Here is a 22,215-nt window from a genome sequence, read left to right as displayed (position 1 = left end):
CGGAGCTTGAAGAGAGAAGCGAGCCGCGCTAGTCTAGCAACGTTTTTCAGCAGCAAGCTACGGTCTAACGACCCCCTAACCTAGGTTGGGGTGAAAACTCCAAAATCCAAAACATTGGTTAGGGTTCCAAACCTTTCTCTAATAATAAGGTAAGCTTTCAAGCCGCTACCCTTTAAAAGAGGGGGCGCAGTGAACTGTAATTGTGAAAAAGATTGGAAGATTTGGCCAAAGAAGGTGATAGCCTTGTAGATTCGTTCCCATGGTTCGATCCTTCCCAGTAAAATGCAGCATGTTCGAATTCTGATCACTTTTACGCGAGAAAGGGGGACCACCCTCTGAGCCTAAGTATTCCTCAATGACCGATAGCGTACAAGTACTGTGAGGGAAAGGTGAAAAGAACCCTATTTAGCGAGTGCAATAGAGAACCTGAGATACGATGCGAACAATCAGTTGAAGGAGCGAAGCTTAGAGACTTTACTTTATGTAAAGCGCACTCACCCTAACGGCGTACCTTTTGCATGATGGGTCAGCGAGAAAATGGGAACAGCGACTTAAGCCATTAGGTGTAGGCGCTTTCCAAAAGTGGAATCTTCTAGTTCTTTCTATTTGACCTGAAACCGATTGATCTAGCCATGAGCAGGTTGGAGAGAGCTCTAACAGGCCGTGGAGGATCGAACCCATGTATGTGGAAAAATACGGGGATGACTTGTGGCTAGGGGTGAAAGGTCAACCAAGATCGGATATAGCTGGTTTTCCGCGAAATCTATTTCAGTACAGCGTATGATGTCGATGGCCCGAGGTAGAGCACTTAATGGGATAGGGTGGCCTCATTTCACCTTACCAACCCAAGGAAACTCCAAATATAGACCTAGATCATTTGTATAGACAGACTTTTTGGGTGCTAAGATCCAAAGTCGAGAGGGAAATAGCCTAGATCGTATGCTAAGGTCCCTAAGAAATCACTTAGTGGAAGAGGAAGTGATCGAGCGATGACAACCTGGAGGTGGGCTTGGAAGAAGCCATCCTTTGAAGAAAGCATAATAGCTCACTAGTCTAGCTCCATGGCACCGAAAATGTATCAGGGCTCAAGTGATTCACCGAAGCGACGAGACCTTGAAAGTTGCTTTTTCAAGTGTCAGTAGCGGAACATTGTGTCAATCGGGGAAGGTTTTTGGTGACAAGACCTGGAGATATCAGAAGTGAGAATGCTGACATGAGTAACGAAAAATCTTGTGAAAAACACGATCGCCTGCCAGTGAAGGTTTTCTGCGTTCATTCAATCTATGCAGAGTGAAACGGTCCCTAAGTAACCCCCTAAAGGTCTACTGTCCAATGGGTACACAAAAGTGACGAAGTTGCTTTGACTACAGATCCATGCCTTTCTGTTGGAGCGAATTGGATGATCGGGCCGAGGGCTGCCCCCTCTTCCCCTCACTCTCCTTTCCCTATTACGAACCTTGAGTCATCAAAGCCTTTCTGACTCGGTCTGGCCAGGTCGCCCTACGCGACTGGCACTTCAAAGGCAAAACTCTCGGTCGTAGTTTGGCGATCTATCTTCAGTAGGGGCTTTTAGACTTTTGATTAGAGTAGGATCGCGAGAGAGCAGAGCTCGCCGCCCTGCCATAGTCACAAGTCCATTTATAGTCGCGACTGTTGTCATAGTAAACAAGTTTGAAACTTCCAGGAAAAAATTTCGAATTGGGAGGGCGATCCTCCCGGTGAACTAACCGTACCCCAAACTGACATAGGTGAACAAGTAGAGTATATTAGGGCGCTTCAGAGAACCATGTCGAAGGAACTCGGGAAAATGACCCCGTAACTTCGGGAGAAGGGGTGCTTTCCTATCTTTTGATTAGGAAAGCGACACATACCAGAGGGTAGCGACTGTTTATTAAAAACACATGACTCTGCTAAGTGGTAACACAATGTATAGAGTTTGACACCTGCCCGGTGCTGGAAGGTCGGAAGGAGAAGTGTTATAAGCTTTGAATGGAAACCTCGGTAAATGGCGACATTAACTCTAACTGTCCTAAGGTAGCGAAATTCCTTGTCACTACTTATGCGACCTGCACGAATGGTGTAATGACTACCCCGTTGCCTCTGACATGGACCCGGTGAAATTGAATTCTCTGTGAAGATGCGGAGTACCAATGACTAGACGGTAAGACCCCGTGCACCTTAACTATAGTTTCGTAGTGACAACCTTAATCGAATGTGTAGGATAGGTGGGAGGTGGTAACATACAACGACCAATCCTAAAAGACCACTCTTTAGTATAAGGATGACTAACCGATGCACCAATCATTCAGGGGGAGATGGGACACTACGAGGTGGGTAGTTTATCTGGGGCGGATGCCTCCTAAAGAATAACGTAGGTGTGCGAAGGTAGGCTCAAGATAAGATTCTGCTTGTGAGCGTAATGGTATAAGCCTGCCTGACTGTGAGACCGACTGGTCGAACAGAGACGAAAGTCGGCCATAGTGATCCGGGAGTCCCGTGTGGAAGGGCTCTCGCTCAATGTATCAAAGGTACGCCAGGGATAACAGGTTGATGACTCCCAAGAGCTCTTATCGATGGAGTCGTTTGGCACCTCGATGTCGACTCATCACATCCTTGGGTTGAAGAAGGTCCCAAGGGTTCGGTTGTTCGCCGATTTAAGTGGTACGTAAGTTGGGTTTAGAACGTCGTGGGACAGTTCGGTTCCTATCTACCGTTGGTGTTAAAGGGAGAACTACGAGGAGCCAACCCTATTACGAGAGGACTGGGTTGGGCTAACCTATAGTGTACCGGTTGTTATGCCAATAGAAGCGTCGGGCAGCTAAGTTGGTATGGAATAACTGGTGCGCCGCAAGAAATCCTTCTCTATACAAGTTCTCGGACGAGGTTTTTGAACTGAACTTCAATAGGCGAGAGTTGTAAGCACCGCGAGGTGTGAAGTGATCTCATACTAAACAAAACGACTTTCACTTTCCATAACAAAAATGAAAGAAAGTCAACCTATTCCTGAAATTGCGGTCAGTCTCGCTACCTCTTTAGTTGCTTCCCCCTACTTGCTCATTTGCAATTACTACCACAAGAAAGTTTCCCTTATCTCTAAAGAGGCTTATGCACTCCACGACTTTCTTATGTTATGGGGTCTTGAAGACTGAATTTAGCTGCCAACCCTAGTCAGCAAGCGTAAAAACTTTCTCAAGAACATGGAGAGCGGGGACTCTTTAACCTGGCAAAATATAGATAAAGAAATGAAAAAATGGGGGGATCATGGTCTATGTTGAATTTTTTTCTTAGATAGAATGAATGGAAAAGGGGTGCTTGTGTTGTGGTTTTCGTAGTTGCAAGAATTTGTTTTTCGAGAAAAGGTCCCCTCCTTATATATAATGATTGGGTCGACCAGGCCAGATCATGAGTGAATAGAAAAAAATGTACATAGTTGTTCCAGTTGAAATACCTGGAATAATTCTACCACTTCTACTAGGAGTAGCCTTTTTAGTGATAGCTGAACGTAAAGTAATGGCTTTTGTGCAACGTCGAAAGGGTCCTGATGTAGTGGGATCATTTGGATTGTTACAACCTCTAGCAGATGGTTTGAAATTGATTTTAAAAGAACCTATTTCACCAAGTAGTGCTAATTTCTCGCTTTTTAGAATGGCTCCAGTGGCTACATTTATGTTAAGTCTGGTCGCTCGGGCCGTTGTACCTTTTGATTATGGTATGGTATTGTGAGATCCGAACATAGGGCTACTTTATTTGTTTGACATATCTTCGCTAGGTGTTTATGGAATTATTATAGTAGGTTGGTCTAGTAATTAGGGGGCGGCCGTTCGGTCGCCTATGATACTAGGCCCAATAGGTTCAAAATGGGTTTGTGCCGCAGGTGTTGAACGATCTACTCTACATAGGTGTGGGCTTATAAGGCTAGGGCTCATAAACCCTTTCTTTCATTTATCAATAGGGCCCTGCCTTGATCACTCACTTTTCTGGGCCGGTATCGATAAGTGGAAGTCATAAAAAAGAAATCTTTCTCTGTGCACCTCAGATCAAGAGGAATGGTTGCTTGTCAATCTAGCCTATATATAATAATAAGAAATTTCTTTCTATTTTATATTATTATGTAATTATAAGAAAAATAGAAAGATTCGCTTTCTTTTAACCGACTCCTTCTTCTTTTTCAATGCTACTACGGACCTATAGGTTTGCCTACTTTACTTATTAAATATAATGAGAATGGGTTATTCAAACAAAAAGGAAAAGGCCCAACTTAGTTGACTGACAATGACAAAGGTTTTCGAAACTAAGTAGGGCCTGAGGCCCCCTGCGAATCAGTAAATCTAAGGAGCATGCCGTAACAAAAGGATGGTCCCCTATGCATTTCAGTTTTTCCTTAAGGGAAAAAAGTACCCCGATCATAGTGAACCTCTCCTTGTGATCGGGATGAGGTAGATGCCTCCCAGTCAGGGGGCGGATCGAATTAGAGTTTCCTTAGGTAGCCACCGACCTACAGTTATCCTTAAATTTTCGTGCTTGGTGGAGAAGAAGCGAACAAAAGTACGCTCATTTGCTGTCTTGTTCTCTGTATTGAATTGGGATTGCTCGCCAGCTAGGTCAGATTGGAGCAAGATTTTATGAAAACATATTCCCATATTCGGGGATGAAGGGCGGAACGACCTCTCGATCTACTTACTGTATCCCAGGAAGAAAAACATCGTTTATGCATTCCCTATTGCTCCGATCTCCCCTACGTCTAGGATGTTGTCTGGGCCAAGAGCCATAGTTAGTTGTTGTTTCCATTTGGTTGTTTCTTCCTTGTTGTTGATACCGGCAAGACCCGTCCAGATAATGTCTGCTGGTTGTTGGTGAGAGGACTCTTAGTACCTTCATACCCAAAAGAGGGCGCTGGTTAAAAAATAATCATTTGATTTTCTGTCTTGCTCTCCCTTAGCAGTGGGAAAGGAGTCCATCTATCTGCCTAGATTTGGTGGATTTCCCCCAATGCAATCCACAGAAATTTCACGAATCCCTTGGTGGATAAGTCCGACGACTCAGTAGTAGTGCGGAATTGAGCTTCTTGTCTGGTGGATCTGATCTATAGTTATACCAAAAAGGTTCGAAGAAGGAGGACGCATAAGAGTATATAACCAACCTACCCTTCTCTATAACCTATTCACATTAGTGAAGCGGTTGGATGCATAAGGGAAGTGCATGTTTGTGAGACCTTAGTTGGGATGCATAGGTGAGTCAACCTACGAGCACGGAAGAGCATAGTATCGCTAACCCTTTCTAAGTAAAGGTAAGATTCTTAGCCCTGTAGATGACTCCATCTAAAATACAATAGGGACAGCCGTTTTTGGCTGCTCGTTTCGTATCTTGAAGAAAGAGTAGGCTTAAGTAATGTAATAGGGTTCAGGTCAATAATAGCTATGTTATTGCCCTACTGATTTAAGGCCTCCGCCCGATCCCGAATGTACATTTTTCGAGTTCATCTTCAATTGATGTTTTCTTAACCTTTCGAAGACCTTGCGTAAATTTTCGATATGATCGGTTATTTCTTTTAAAAAGACTACCAAATCGTCCACGTAAGGCTCGCATATGTTATGTAGGAGGTCACTGATAATTTGTGTCATCGCTCTTTGATATGTTGCACTTTCTTTTTCTTTTTTGGGCATACCGTAGTAAGGAAAGGAAGTGAGGGCACTCATTCAAATTGAGAGAGCCTGTTTTTAAGCTAACTGAATGCCTATCTGCCGCTAGTTCTGTTCCACTATCTGCTCTTACTGCTCTTGTTGCCGGTTTGATAGTCTGAGTAGACGGTGCTCTCTTTCCTATTATTTTTGGGGTTCATAACCAGTGCTATTGAATTTGTAGTTAAGGTAATTTCACCAGTTCTTGGAATAAGAGCTCTGGGACTTCATGGCTTTGAGGGAGGTTTAGCCTAGCCCTAAGCCTTTTCGGAATAGAATGCTTCTTTGACAGAGCTTCAAGCAAGAAGGAGGAATGCCCTCTTTTCGCCAATGGATCACTTAGTCGGAATAAGCGGGCTTAGGTTGATGCGGAATAAGCCATTTTCCCCTATTTGCATGGAAAGGTGTCAAAGGAATAGGTACATTTAGAGCTGTGGGACTTGAAGGAATAGAATGTCCCGTTAGAATGGGCAGGGACAATCGATTATTGGCTTGATTTCCTGGGGGACTCTAGTATCAAAAATTCCCGGTATTTTATCGTGAAAATGTCACATTTAGATTGTTCTTATTAAAGGAAAGAGCCGAATAGACAAAGGGTTTACATGACCGCTCGCTTTGGACAAGATGCCATAGTATAAGAATAAGGCCTTTGTTTTCAAAGATGACTTTCCCGCTTTCCTTTGTGAGGGAGGTTTGTGCACATGAATTAATAGTCAAAGTATAAGGAAGATGGCATAGAGCATAGAATGAGATTGATGCTTTGAATGCCCAGTTTTCAGGGGTTGTGATAGAAGGAGTTGTGGCACTTTCGGAAGGGGGAATCAGACTAGGTTGTCACTATTCTAGAAGATGAAGCGTAGCTGGCACGTTGAACCATGTCTGTCAACGGTGAAAGATAGCACTAAAGTAAGGGCCCCGAAGATAGTATTTTTCAACTGTCGATCGATGTGACAATCATGCCTGCTTGACAAAGCGTTTTTCATTCAGTCTCCCAATAAACGAAAAAGGATTTATGATGATACAATAGTTGTGCTCGACGCTCTCTTTCCTATTCCACTGCGCTAAGTGGTCTTTCCTTTTCTTGCTGGATGACTACTATGGAAAAAGATGACGACTACTCCCAATCTTTGGTCAATCCATGCTGATGCTAGAAGAATTATTCCCACTGCCCACCCGAAAGAGACGAGGAAGACTAATCGCCATTTTGCTCGAACCTTTGCTACCTGAGTTATATAGCTGACTGCGAGGAGGAAGGTTCAAGCTATGGCTGCCCCATGGGATGCTCATTTGAAACCTTTGTCTGGTCAATGGGAGAAAGAGAGAAGTGATGTAAACATAAGAATGGAAGGTTGCTTGTTAGTTGTTAGGCCAATGAGACTCTTCTAGCTTTACCTACATGGTAAGGGAAAGATCAAAGCCGAGGTGGGAAATGCCCCGCACAAACTATCTGATCAAGTTTTCTTTTTCCTATCACAGGCAGTTGGCAAAGCCATGTTTGATCGTCCTGTGCATGCTTCGTTACAGCTTCGTTCATGCGCCAATCAATTGACAGTCAAGCAGAGAAGGAAGAGTTTTGATCATCGTGTGGGTAGTCTCTATTAGGGTTTCCGTTTCATGTCTACTAAAAAGGAAGGAAGACTGGTGCGACTATAGTAATGCCAAGCATACGAGCAAAGGACTCTACCTACCCCATACTGATGAATGAAAAAAGCTCATCCCGGATGATAGGACAAGCGATAGCGGTTCCATTCTTGCTCTTCCTATTCCATACCATAAACAAACACCTTTGATTCATCGACATTGGCGCTAGAGGCTCTACCCCCACCCACCATCCCTTTATGGAGTTAGCAGACCAAGAGAAAAAATTCCCCAATATAATAAAGAAAGTAAGAAGGGTTCCAAACCATTGAAACAGAAAGCACTAAATATTGTTACGACGTGGCAGAAATGATCACCGTCAAATACAAGATTAAAAGCTGGAATCTTCCTACTCTTGTTAGTTGGGACATAGCATCCTATCTTGTTGATTCTCCTTTCCCACCACCTCGAGCTCTCGCTTTCAGGGTGGATACGGAAGAAATTCACTATAAAAATTGACATGATGCAATCCCTGAAGAGTATGATGTGCCCGGCCTTGCTTCTCTTGATCCCCACCCACCTCCCGTAGAGGCGGGTCAATATCAATATATATACCAGAGATTGCTTTTATCTTTATCTTTTCAGAGACAGGAGAATTCCTTCTGTACTTACAGGAATGCTACTTAGGGAGAAGAATCTCTTGACTCAGGAGCACCTGAATCTATTCTTTATGTGTCCCACATCCGCATATGTTAAAGCATCCGCCCATTCCTCAGTGAAAGAAAATGCTACTCAGGGATCAAAAAAGAAAGCTGGTGCAGAAAGACTTGATTCGTAGAATAGAGGCCTTTCCCCAAGATATTGGTTTTAAGCTCCTGCGGGTGACTTTTTGTCTTACGAAACGGCATGGTAATTGATCGAGTGCGCTTTCCTTTCTCCTACTCCCACTTCGGGAAGGGAAGTGCTAAAGGGCGGGCATGCTCGACTGAAAGGAGAGGAAAGCTTCTTCACTTTCGGCACGGGCGCGGACTCCGCGATCTCTGGGTCGCCGAGGTTCCTTTTCTTCCGCCTCTTAAGATCCGCTATCTCTATGATTTGATCCTTCGCGTATCGGCCCCATACTTCTTTGATCTCCCTTTCTCCTGACGTAAGAAAGTGACACAGGCTTGGCCAGCTTTTTTCAAACTTGACGGTCAAGTTCCCTGCTACTTCCGTAAATACGCCTTGGATGAGCCTAACAGCCGTGTACCTGGAAGCACTTTTGTTTTCAACCGCCAGATGGTAAAGGAAGGCGCCATCCCTCCTTTCTCTCGCAATCACAATAGCCGTACAGTCGAATAGTTGAGTTAGACGGGGGATAAGGGTCGAACTATCAAAGAGGTCCGCTACCAAAGAATTAGGAGTTATAACATTCATAAAAGAAAGAAAAAACCAATATAGGAATTTCAACTAAGAAAGAATAAGAAAATAAGTAGAATTGCTTAAGTAAGGTAGTCGCTTCTTCTTTTCGGTATACCGTTCTGCGAGCAGAGCGAATGAACATAAATCTTTTCGAATATCATGAATATCCTTCGCCCCTTATCTCCTTATCTTCCTATTTATAAGTCACAACTTACTTCGACGTTTTCGATTTCCCATAGAATCTCCGGAGCTTTCCTAGCCACTATACTTTTCTTTTTTTATCTTATATTTCTGAAAATTGGTTTGATTTGCTTCACCTATGAGAATTTCTACCAATTCTTCTTTTATTCAGTAAAGCTCATCCTAATCTCCATCAAGATTACTGCCTTAGCCCTATCCTATCATCTGTATAATGGAGTTCGTCATTTATTGACGGATTTTTGGGGATTTTTCTTTATTATAACTGGAAGAAAAAGATTGAAATGACTATTCAAAATTTCACCTATACCTTTATTTGAGATTTAAACAAAAAAAAATTATTTTCTTATGAAATGTTTATTATTCGTTGATAGATCTAAAGCTTATGCCGTAGAAGCTGACATCAGGCTATTGGCCTTTTATCTACATCTTCCCTCGTAGAGTGGCATCTTTTATAGGAAAAGACTTTCGCAGTGGAACTAAAAAAAAGAGTTTGAGCTATTTTTTTGTTGACCTTTAGCCACGCGCGGTAGCTATGCGCATGTGTCCCAAAGTGACGTATATTTTTTGGTAATGGGTATACTCGAGAGAAAAGGTTTGGAATTCGACCTCCCCTTATACGCTCTAAAAAGGGGTCATGGACTTTTTTGTTTAGGATCCCCTTTCTACATTCAATTATTTATTGAGCCTGGTGTGGAATCACCATCATTACACATTCATTCTTGGTCTGGCTGCTGGTTTAGGCCGTAACGTAAGTAACTCAGTTCTCCATACGGGGGAAATGAAAGCAGAATTCGTTCGGATCCTCCCACATGTTCAATCTTTTTTTAGCAGTTTCCCTAGAAATCTTTATCATTAATGCAACATTCATTTTGCTCATTCATGGAGTTGTATTTAGTACCTTTAAGAAATATGATTATCCACCGTTAGTCAGTAATGTGGGTTGGCTTGGATTACTTAGTGTTGTGTGCCTAGGAGGGCAGCGCACTTTGGGATGCGGATGAGCTATTATCGTCCAGCTCCCTAACCTAAAGCGGCCCGGGTTTGGACTGCAGGGAACCATAGCATGGGGGATGTCTAATACTTTTGCCGCTGCAAGGCTAGCTAATCGTACGCAGCAGGCTCGAATACCCCTGGTTTTGGAAGGCACATAAGTCCGAACGCTATGTTTAATGTGCGACCGAGACTACACTACGTAGGTACCTGTGCAGGTGAGGCGTCGGTCGGTCCTAGAAACGGCGGCAGCGGCACGAGGAGTTAACGACCGGACGTGCTGCAACCTAGGGATCACCAGGTAACTCTTTCGCTCTATAGGGATTGGGGGGCATAGCACAATTCTTCTTGGAGGAGTGTTGTTTGCCCGAGTGACTGATCCTTCCATAATATACTTCTACCTATTATAGCATCGGCAACCGAAGTCGAGTATACATACGACGATCTTCATGTGTAAATAGCCGGGAGGAAAGAAAGAGCAGTAGATGATAATAAGAAAGGGCGCCGCGTCTGGACGGGCAGAATGGATGAGCGAAAGGTGTCATGCCATGGAGTGGGGAATAGCCCTCGTCTCATGTAAGACAACTAAATGCACCTCGAGGTGCTGCCGAGGAACTGAGGGACCTTCTCGAGCACAGGATAGGTAATTGAGAGATAGAGCTAGCCTATTCGTTATGGGAAATCAATGCTCCGGGCCAAATAGAGCTTACCTACGGCACCTGGCTTTCTCCGGCGAGCTTTCTATCGTAAAGCCAAAGACGCCCCAAGACAAGGTACAACTGTTGGGAAGGGGACATGATCAATAGAACCTGGCTGGATCCGGGCTGGGATAGTGCCGCCCATTCTTAACCAGTTCCGAAAGGGTTCGCTCATGCTGGAGGGAGCATCCCCACTTAGTGATCGGTCCGCTAGTTCACGCAAATCCGAAGAAGTTATCACGGACGAGCCATATGTAGGGAAACTTCCACGTGTGGTTCTGGACGAGCTTACTTGAGGTATCTAATAACCTTGCTTCTGCTCGCCGCTGGCGCACCTCTCCTAACTATTGCCCATTTATTCTGGAATAATCTTTTTAGGAGGGACAATTTTACATATTTCTTCCAAATCCTTCTATTATTAAGTACGGCTGGTACCATTTCAATGTGTTTCAATTCTTTCGAACAAGAGAGGTTTGATGCTTTTGAATCCATTGTATTAACTCCACTTCCTACTCGTGGTATGCTCTTTATGATCTTGTTTTATGATTTAATTGCCATTTATTTAGCTATTGAGCCTCAAAGTTTATGTTTTTATGTGATCGCAGCATTAAAAAGAAAGTCTGAATTTTCTACAGAAGCCAGATCGAAATATTTGATCTTAGGTGCATTTCCCTCTACAATATAATTGTTTGGCTACGACCGGACAAATACCGATATCTATTAATATCTTTTCTTAGAATGTTCTTTAGAAATATATATCTATCTATCTATATCATAAACTACCGGATCGGGTATTACTTAGATGTGAAACTTGCAGACCTCATAGGTTGTAATATTTTTCTTACGAGGGGAACGAAATCAAAGAATATATAGACTAGTAGAGACCCTCTATGTAGTTGTCTAGGGCAATTGATCTACATCTTTCCCCATAGCCCTAGGGCTGTGTCTCGATCTCCTATGTGCGAAATATAAGGGAATAGTTCCTATAGAGATTCCCTTTGGTCTAATTCCATGCCTTATGACGAAAGGGGAGTCGGCGTGGCGTAAAGTGAAGATTGGGGGAAGTAGAAAAAATTCCCTTATGGAGTATTCCGAAGGTGTAGCCTAGGCAACGAAAAAGGGGCCCGATACTTCAACTAGAGGAGAAACCAGTTGGTTTACCAAACCCCGACCTAGCATCACACATTCTCCAGGTCCAAAGGGATCTAGTTCCCAACTATCGGCTCCTCCCGGAATTGCGTTATCGGAGTCGAGCCAGGAATGATCATTAGTGGACACCCACCACTTTTCACCGGTTAGAGAGGCCCTCTTTAATACATTAAGAAAAGATGTTCAATGGGCCAGAAAGACTCGGTCATAGGAATTTAGAACACCTACGTGCTGGTAAACAAAAACCACCTCGACCGGATCAGAGTAAACAAGAATGTAGAATCAGGCCACCCTTTGCCTTGAAAGAAATCACACGCGGCCACCAGCTTTCCCAAAATAAAGGGAGATCTACTGCTTACTGCTCATGGAAACATCCAACCTATACTATAGTCAGTCATTCGCCTATCTTTCTGATCTCCTTTCCTTCTATTCATTAGATTTTAGGCTTTGACCCAGTGAAAAATGGGGTCGATGGTGTTGGCTAAAAAAGGGGGAGAGAGGAAAGCCTTAGGGTACGCTCACTTATGCATTTTTGTTTAGGTTCTTGAGATTCTCAATCGCTCTTTTTAGTGGGGAGGAATAGTATGTGAATGGCGGTTCTCAGACAAGGGAATCATTCCTCTCTAAATAAAAAGAAGCTAGAATCTTTCTATTGATAGAGCTTTCACGTCTGCGCATAGAATCCTTTTTTGCCCTTCCATTCTATTCTTACGGTAGTTGGGCTGGAATCCGTGTGATGGTTCGAAAGTCGTTTCAAATATTCTTCGCATCCCTAGAGAGATAGATTGTTGTCATTGTGCCTTGGTCGTCAAAAGGGGCATGAACAACCTTAAAGTACTGTTCCATGTCCCAGAGTTCTTTGAGCCTTGGAATTTCAAATCCCGTTAAATAGTTGTGGTTCCGGGACTCAAGTTTGGAGTAACCAGGTGAGACATTCGGTTCACGAACCGGAAACCTATCTCCACAGCAAGCTCCTCAATTTGAACCGATCCATCACGCTTTGGACATCGCCACCGGGATCGTTGAGGCCCCATGAAGACGGCTCTACTTCATTGGGAAGACGCGGTACTCATTAGCGAGCGTCTGGTGACCAATGATTCTGGATTCCCCTGCGTTTCTTCCATAGTCTACTCTTGTCCATCCAAATGGTCGACCTTACCATCAAGTTGGGTCACTCAATCCTTGAGTGTTTCCTTAACAACAGCCGTTGTTGACAGCACTCCACTGCTATCGTCATGTACATGGTACAACAAGAATAGAATTAGCAGAAATCGAAAGGTTTATACCAAAAACTCCGCACTGATACCTCCTAAAGCGAAATAGGCACGTGCATGGGTAGAGAGTCTGCCTGAGTCATGCGGCCCCAGGCAACGCCTAGTTTAGTATAGCACCTGGGTTCCGCCTTCTCCTTGCCTTGCTGAGTTTTGCGTCTGATCTCTCTCTGAGTCTCTAGTTCGTTACCTTCTTCTACCGATCTTCTCCCTCTACTGCTACTGGAGCTACTGGATATCGACCTATGAGATACTAGACCAGGTGCGAAAGGAAGGGATGCTGCTATTGATGGACCGGTCCTACCTCTGGATCTAAGAATCACGGAAGACATAATTGAAATATGCACTTGGAATTAAATCACATTGGTATAAAGAGTCGGAAAGGAAAAAGAGGAGGAAAGAAGCAAGGGACTGAGCGACAAAGCGAGGTTTGGAACACTTCAATTACAAAGTGGAAGATGCCTCTCACAATGGGTAGGATTACTGCATTTCTTATATTTGACTCTTCTATTTGATAATATATATAGGGAGTTGGGGCAGGTTGAAGGGGAGGGGAAGTCAATTTAAACATAGTGCCACCATAACCCTATGAAAACGAGATTGGGTTTGTGTGTGTAGACTATCCTTGGAAGTGTCTATTCTACCAAACCACGGGATGCAGCCGTAGATCGAGCCCTGGAAGTCCTCTCCTCGCGGCTCCCTGCATTGATATTCGAATAAGTTACTCTCGACATAGGGGATATACAAGAAAGACCTGCTCTAGATCCCCAAGTCTCCATGGTCGTTCTTTTTAACATCTCTTTCTATTCTTATAATGTAATGCTATCAGTCGCCCTATACCATACATCCTGCTGCCTTGGGACGACTGCACGTTACATCATAGCAGCACGACCAAATGGAGGTGGAAAGCCCTTGTATAGGTTGGGCGCTAGCTAGCGCCTTCCTTATACTAATATAAAATGTTGGGCCTTCCCCTTATTTATTAGTATTAGGCAAGTTGCTCGAGGACTTCTACTGGGAATGAAAGTTCCCTATTATAGGATCCCTAGTAAAGCCAATTTAATGATGGCCGCTTATCTGAGTAAGAAGACGATGGCTCCTATTATTGGTGAGCGATCTCCTCTACACGTTATCTTTGGGCGTTTTACTCTCTTTCAAAGAGATGACTATTCAAACCTCAGAGTATTCGGATGCACGTGCTTTGTTAAAATGCCATCTCCTGCACAAGACAAACTGAGCCCTACATCTCACTCTATGTGTTTTCTTGAGTGAGGTTGGGGTACCCCTCTCTCAAAAGGGCTACAAGTGTTAATGATCCTTCTACACGACGATTCCACCTTTCTCGACATGTCACCTTTTTCGAACATGTGCCTTACTACGAAGCTCGGGGCTTTGAGATTCCCTGTGATGGTGGGCCATTATATTCCCTAGTCTCCCCTTAGAGGGGAGGGGTGGAACTATTGAGGAGTTTATGTGAGACAGCATCAGAATTCTCCGATTTAATAGAGTCAGCAAGATCCGGGTGACCAGAGTTATCAGCAGCTTGATCAGCTTAAGGGAAGTTTCATAGGTTTGTGAAGACAAATTCTCGTCACTCAGTTTTCAGAGCTGAACCAACTAATGCAGTGGTCTCCCTCTCTCCCTATACTTTGAACCAAGACTCTTCTTCAGACTTAGGTTCTCTAGCTTTTATTCTCGGGGTACGTAGATCCACCCGTCTTCATTTTCCTATTCAAAGGTTTTTATTAACTAAGTCTCTTTCTACTTCCCACGAGTCTTTTTTGCAATTTCATCCATCTTTTTTAACCTGATACCTTTGTAGAGGCCATATCTCAACCCTGCTGGCAGCTCTATGCAGAACGAGATCGTAGCACTAGAATGGTTTGCTATTTGGGATTGAGTCTCTCTTCCTATAGGGAAATCAATAGTGGGATACAAGTGGGTCTATAAAGTCAACAAAAAGCTGATGGAGTTGTTGAGGGGTTAAAGGCTAGATTGGTGGCCAAAGGGTACACACAAGAGTATTGAGTTGAACCCCTTTAGATATAGGGAAAGATTTTCCCTAGCTTGGCGAATCGCATCCTCGTGCAACGAATTACATTACCAACCTCCTAATTGTTTTCTTATCATTTTTCGTTGCATGTTTGGGATACGTTTGGTGTTCAATATATTCCCTGATGTCAGTAAACCATGGTTTACCATTGGGTGCCCTTTCAATGGCCAAAATATCACTATTGAACATGCCGGGAGTCAACTCAAAAATTTCTATTAGGTTGCAATACACTGCGCTGCTTCTTTGTTCTATCATGATTGTGCGGACTTTCCCTCAGGAATGTTTATCATGGAGGCCAATGTTGCCAATGCATCCGCGAACTTATTTTTTCTCTGGGTAGTGGAGAGAAACTGATTTTCTTGAATTGCTCAGTGAGCTTTTCAAGATAAGCATGGTATGTCAAAAGTTTTTCATATTTCGTTTTCAATTTCCTTTGAATTTGGCAGATGATAAGCATTGAATCCCTAAATACTTCGATTTCTTATATTCCCAGGGTCAAGGCAGTCTTTAATCCATGGATACATGCTTCATCTTTTGTGGTATTCTTAGTTCCTTAAAGGTTTTGCTTAATGGCGATGGTGGTGTGCGATTCATCGGGTGCAATCAGCAATGCCCTTACTCCGTACCCATTTTGATTAGTCATGCCATCAAAGTCAAATTTCCATGCCCTCCTCTTCTGTGACAACTATTTCATCGTCTGGGAAGCAATCCTTAAACTCATGTTCCTCCTTGATAGGGTGCAAGGTGTTCTGCTATCGCCCTTCCTTTTTGGTTACATACGTGATGTTGAATTCAGACAGAAGCAGTAACCTTCTTGCGGTCCTTCCCATTATGTTAAGGCGGGTTTCTCGAACAAATACTTTTTTTGTAGGTCCATGGAAGCTATTAAATATACTGGGTAAGACAGCATGTAATGCCTCAATTTCCGCCTTACCCAAACAAAAGCTAAGCAGGTTTTCTCCAAATTGGTATACTTGGTCTTGTAGTCGGTCATTTTCTTACATTGGTAGTATATGGCCCTTTACTTCCATCTGTCTTCATCGTATTAAGCTAACATAGACCCTATAGTGATTTTAGTGACTGATAGATATAGTAAGAAAGGCTTTCTGGCATTTTAGGCACTAGAATGGAGTCCTTTATTTTGTCAAAAGCTTTCTGGAGGGCTTCATCCCATTTTCCTGCTAAATTTTGATTTAGAAATTTGTGTATCGGCTCGCAAGTGGTTATACAAAAGAAAGTCAAAGTCTTATGGGACTATTGACTACAAGGCTTGCGTGGGTATAGACTATGATGAGACATTCAGTCCAGTTATCAAGATGGCATCAATGGCGATTAGGTGTGACTTGCTTGATAAGGGAAAGAGAAGACGTCCATCAAAACCCCTTAACGCAAAACAAGTCGATTCCTACGTTTTTAAATTACCAGAAGCTCTTAGCTACTCAGCTATACTATAGGCTCTAAAGGCATTACTTGACTGAAAGAGTGCTTATATTATGCGGACTTCTCTTTCAAACATCTGACTTATATACAGGTCAACATCGACTTAAGAAGCACGAAAAAAAGTAGCTACCTCGGGAGAGGGATGAGAGTAGTCTTTTTCCAATAGGCTAGCTACCTATTGCAGGAGTTCCTGACCTGAAAGAACACCAGCAAGTTGCTACTAAATGTGAACAAAGTCAAGGAGATTGAATCAACTCAATAGAATTAGCTTTTTTTTATGACCGCTGAAGTGACCGAACGAAATGTTGGATTGATTCAATACTGAATCCCAGATCTTCATAGATGACTAATGGGAGGGGCTGCATTTTTCGGAAAGAAAGATAGTAGCAAAAGGTTGTTAATAAAGAACTGACGTCTCATGCCAACCCCACCTGCAGTTGCTACTACACTGTTACATCCGGATAAAGTGACCCCATACTGGTGGAATAATTGCAAGGCGACTATACTGCCTACTAATAAAGGGAAGACAGTATACCAAGCTTGTCCCAGCAGTTAGGTTTGGTCCTCCGGGCAGCAACCCATCCGGTATACACCCCACAAAGGAAATTGGGTTGTGAGGTGAGTAACTATATTCAACAATCATTTGCCAACATCGTTCCTAAGCCATACTAAGTAAAAGGGGGTGTGTTCAGTCCCAAGCATCTTCGTCAATACTCTATCTGCCCCCCGCCGGGGGGTTAAGGGAGAGGATGTCAAAACCTTACCCATAAAAAAAAGTACATAGACCTGCTCACAAAGAGCTACAAGACAACCAAAAACATTACTGCTAATAAAATGAAAGTGAACAAAGCCAAACTAATATGATATTCAATAAGCCCACTTTTTTTAGAGAAAAAACCTGAATTTATTGAGGAAGATCAGCTGTAGAGGAAACCCTATAGTTAAACTGAGAATCGCAGCCGAAGTTTGCTAAAGAGTCTGCCACTTTGTTGTTTTCTCTAAATGTATAGACGATTTTGAAATGGCCAGCCGAGAATTTGGATGAAATGAAGCTCCACCATGAGTCTAAGTATGGGTAATTTTAGGGGCTTCTTTATTTTCATTGAAACAATCAACAATGATTTTGGAGTCAATTGCGAGTTTACGAGCTTGATGAATGTAAAGCGCATCCAGAAGAATAGAATCAATAAACGTCCAAGATGATCTGATGCCAAAATGCTGAGAACAATATTTCAGCCAGTCTGTAATTTGTTGAATCATAGAAGCCGGTTGAGATATTGGGTTTTCTAATTTACTGCTATTGCCTTCCTTCTAGAGTTCCCAAACTGAAAAAATAGTAAGCATAGACGTGACGTAGCCAACTTGGGATTTCCTGCGAGATCTGTTAAACCGCCGGGACTGAATGGAATCCGTTTGGAAGGATCTTATATTGAAAAGTTGATCAAAATGGTTCCAAACCTCCATAGCAAGTTCACTCTTGATGAAGAGGTGACAAATACTTTATTTATCATGCTCCGAACAGCACAAACATTTGCATGCTAATCTTATACCTTTCATCTGAATTTATTCCCTTAATTGATTCTGAAATCACCGCATACAAAGTCAAATAAGAGCTTCCACGCAAAAATGCTAATTATTGTAGGAATGGCTTTATCCCAGATAAATTGAGTCCAAGCTTGAATGCCCGTTCGATTTCTTATCGACTCCCAACCAGCTTTGATAATAAATGACTCACTACAATTCTTTTTCCATATCCCCATGTCCTCCTGATGTGATGTGAATATACCACTATTCGTGATATCATAAACCACTCTGTGAGGCAAAAATGCTTCGATATCATTGAAAAAGCAGTTTCCATGTGCATCAAGCACATCTATGATTTTGGAGAAATAACTAGTAAAGGAGTTGGCGTGGTCAATAAGAGGGAGTCATACTTTGGACTGCTTTTTTTAAAAGAAACTATCTGAAAGCCTTTTATGTTTTGCTGCTTCCAAACCTGGTTGTCAGGACTTAGAGTGAAATCAGTTCTATTTTCAGGCAACCCCACCAATACTTAAGTGCTTAAAATGGTGGATTGGAAATGGAGCTAGCACCGATTTCTGGTTCCACCCCTTACTCTCTCATATTCTTCTCATTGAAAGTACCCCCCCTCTTATTGACCAGGTAAACTTCATACGAAAAGATTTTGAAAGCTCTTGAAAATGTCTTGTAGGAGGAGGACCCAAATCCCCTTCCTGAATAGGTAGGCACATAGTATCAAAAAATATCCAGTGAAGCTTTATTTTGTCTTCATCATCGCCTCACCAAAAGTTAGCTAACATTTTTTCCAACTGGTCAATAACTCCCTTTGAAACTGGAATCCCTGCAAGAAGGTGTATAGGCATCAAGAAAAGAACATGTTTGCAAAATAAGTCACCCTCCACTGGATAACAATGCTTTCATGTCCTACCACTTTATTTTATACTCTATCAAGAAGCTGAGAATTTTTTTTTAGATTTAAATAGATGTAGTCCTAGATAAAAATATTAGGAATCAAAGCAAGGAAAGTAGCCTTGATGGAACGGGGGATCACACCTTCAGCGAAGAAATAAGGTGACCAGCTGGAAGTTTTTGAAATTCTAACAATATTTTCGATATAAAAAGAATCCGGAAAGCCATCAGGCTTTAAAGGATAGGGGAGACCTTTTTTTGGGTTAGTGCATGTCGACATGCTCAAAATTACCTTTTGAACTTCTTCCATGTTAGGAGGGCTCGTAAGCATCTTATTATCTTCCTCTGTGACTAGAGAGGGGATGGTCTCAAGGATCTCATCTTCAAGCACCGAACCTTAAGAAGAAAGTAATGTATAAAATAAATTAAGAGCTTCCTGCCATACAGAGACAAGTTTTGAATTTAGTTTAAGGTGCTTATTCTCTATATTTCTTCGTAAAGCAATGATTTTTCAAGGTTAATCTTGGCCGAATCTAACGGAATTTTCTTATCAGCAGACCAACTCTGTTCAAGAGAAAATTGGCCTTCTTCGTTTTCGACATTTCTATATTCTGAAATAGTTCGCCAATTCAGTGCTTTATTTGTCCAGTCAATCTTCCTGGAGAAGACTTGAAAAGGATTTCTCGAGCATGGTTGAGATCAATGTAAAAATCAGAATGCCTAATCCACATTCTTTGGAAACGAAAGACCCCAGGCCTGAGAGTATTATAATCTTCTAAGAAGATTACTAGAGGAGAGTGATCAGAGGATACTCTAGGCAAATGGTCAACTCTGGTGGAAGCAAAACGACTTTTATATAGAAGCGGGCAGTCCCCATTCAAAAGGATTCTATCTAGTTTGGCCCAGATACAATGTTCACCGGTTTGATAATTGCTCCAAGTCAATTTGCTGTCATTGAAAGCCCAATCAAATAATCCAAACGAGAAAATCATATCTTCAAAGCTCATCACTTCAATAAAGGCATTGAAGTCAGGAGGCCGACCCCCAAGTTTTTTCTAATGGATCCGCAATTACATTAAAGTTCCCCCTACTAGCCACGGGAAGTTAATGCAAGTCGATAGGTCCTTCAATCATCGAGTACACTATCGACTTCCCACACTTATCATGACAACATTTATTCCATTCTTGGTCCACATAATTTGGAAGAATGGGTGCAATCATATGATAATGCTTTAACTTCTCAAATAAACTTGCATAGGACTCTCCTATTATCGTAAAATTATCTTTCAACTGTTGTTCCCCTCTATACCCCCGGCTTGGATGTGGGTTATAGGTCACTTGAAAATTTTGTGGAGGCTGTTGGAGATTTTTGGGTGATGGTGCTCGCTTTCTGGGGTGTTTTGGTGGCTGGCCAACATACTGAGGTGGAGCAACAGAGTATTGCATGTCCTGAGGTGGATAGTAGTGCTGAAGGGAATCATCAAAAAACAGACGAGGGTGTTCATACCTTCGAGATGTTCTCCTAGGACCTCTTCTCAACCCTGACGTCATCATGATTTCTTCAACCTTCTCATTCGTGTCACTAAAATGACCAGATTCAATGTGGACAGACTGAGTTGCAGCTTTGAGAGATGCTTGACTTATAATTTTGCTTGTCTTAAGTCCAATCTCTACCATTTCTCCCATTTTGATTACTTCTGAGAAGGATTTGCCAACTGCGGACATCATGTTTTGAAAGTAATCTGGCTCTTGCGCCTGAAGGAATACAGTGATTAGCTTGTGGTAATCCGTAGGTGGCTTAACTCTAGCCGCTTGCTCTCTCCATTTAATGGCATATTCCCTGAAACATTCAATTGGTTTTTTCTTCAGGTTTGAAAGGGAATTGCAATCTGGTGCGGTGTCGATGTTGAATTGGAATTCTTTGACAAAGGCCAGGGCTATGTCATCCCAGACATGCCAGTGAGAGGTTTTTTGATCCATAAACCATTCAGAGGCTACACCCTTAAGGCTTTCCCCAAAATAAGCTATTAGCAATTCTTCATTTCTTCCTGCACCTCTTAGCTGATTGCAATACCTTTTCAGGTGGACTATTGGGTCTCCATGTCCATCATACTTTTAAAATTTGGGGATCTTGAAACCAAGTGCCAAACGAACATCGAGGAACATACATAGATCCTTGAAGGAAATACTCTTCTGACCTGCCAACTCTTGCATGTTTTTCAACTGTTGTTCTATGTTTTTCAGCCTTTGGGTCATTTCTTCCTGTGCCATCTTTCGGGCAAGATTCTCAATGTTTGCAGGAAGATCAAACAAGTATGAGTGGTACTCAAGAGAGTGGTACTGCTCTTGCTGGGTAGCAAATTGTTACTCATGAATTTTCTTTTGCACCACCATCGGTTGTGGGATGGTGAAGACCAACATAACAGTAGTGGTTGTCTGATTGGTTGTCAATAGCAAAATTTGGGAGCGCACAACAGAAGTTCCAGTTGTAGTCATACAGTTGGGATAATGACTGAACCCAGGTGGATATGATTGATCAGACAATGAGACCGGAATGGTAGTAGTTGAGATGGGTGTGAACTCTGGGAAACCATGAGAAGAAAAGGGCCGTCCTTGACCATTGGCCCATGCTTGACACATTTCAATCATTTGTTGTTTCAGCATTCTATTTTCCTCAACCACAATAGAATCTTGCTGAACCCTCTGACCCCGAGTCTCTTGAGCACATGTAAAAACTTCGATGTCAATTGTCAATAGGGGTGTTTGTCGGTCGGAACGGTACGGTATTTAGACATTTCGGTTTGGTATTTTCGGTATTCGGTTTCTTAAAATCTTATACCAATATCGTACCTAATTAAATTCGGTATGGTTCGGTTTTTCTCCTTTTGGTTTCGATTTATTCGGTTCGGTAACTTCGGTTTATTCGGTTTGCATACTAACTAGTGCATAGAGCCATACACTCTAATATTCTTAATTAAAGTACTCAAAAATACAAAACTGAAAATGTTTGTTGACAAAAATTTTGTCCAAAACTAGCAAATATCGACCCAAATAGAGAAAATTGTACATAAAAGAATATTTGATCATTAGAAATGTCTTGTTACTTGTATAGAGTTAATTGATGAACTTTGAGAATAAAGGAAAGTAAAATTTTATATTTATGTTATAATTGATAATATGTGTTTTGTATAATATAATATATATTTCGGTACGGTATTGGTATTTCGGTATTTTATCTTAAAATACCAAATACCATACCTAATACCAATATTTTTGAAAACTTAAACCAAATACCAAAATATTGTATACCAAATACCAAAATTTTC

General features: G+C 42.2%; 1 pseudogene; it reads right to left on the bottom strand.

The window, feature by feature from the left end:
- Window positions 1–4,403: 4,403 nt before the first annotated feature.
- Window positions 4,404–20,575, bottom strand: LOC107774325 (uncharacterized; annotated as a pseudogene).
- Window positions 20,576–22,215: the final 1,640 nt, after the last annotated feature.

Source organism: Nicotiana tabacum, chromosome 7, assembly GCF_000715075.1.
Source record: "Nicotiana tabacum cultivar K326 chromosome 7, ASM71507v2, whole genome shotgun sequence".
Lineage (NCBI taxonomy): Eukaryota > Viridiplantae > Streptophyta > Magnoliopsida > Solanales > Solanaceae > Nicotiana > Nicotiana tabacum.
This window is presented reverse-complemented; position numbering and strand designations above follow the sequence as displayed.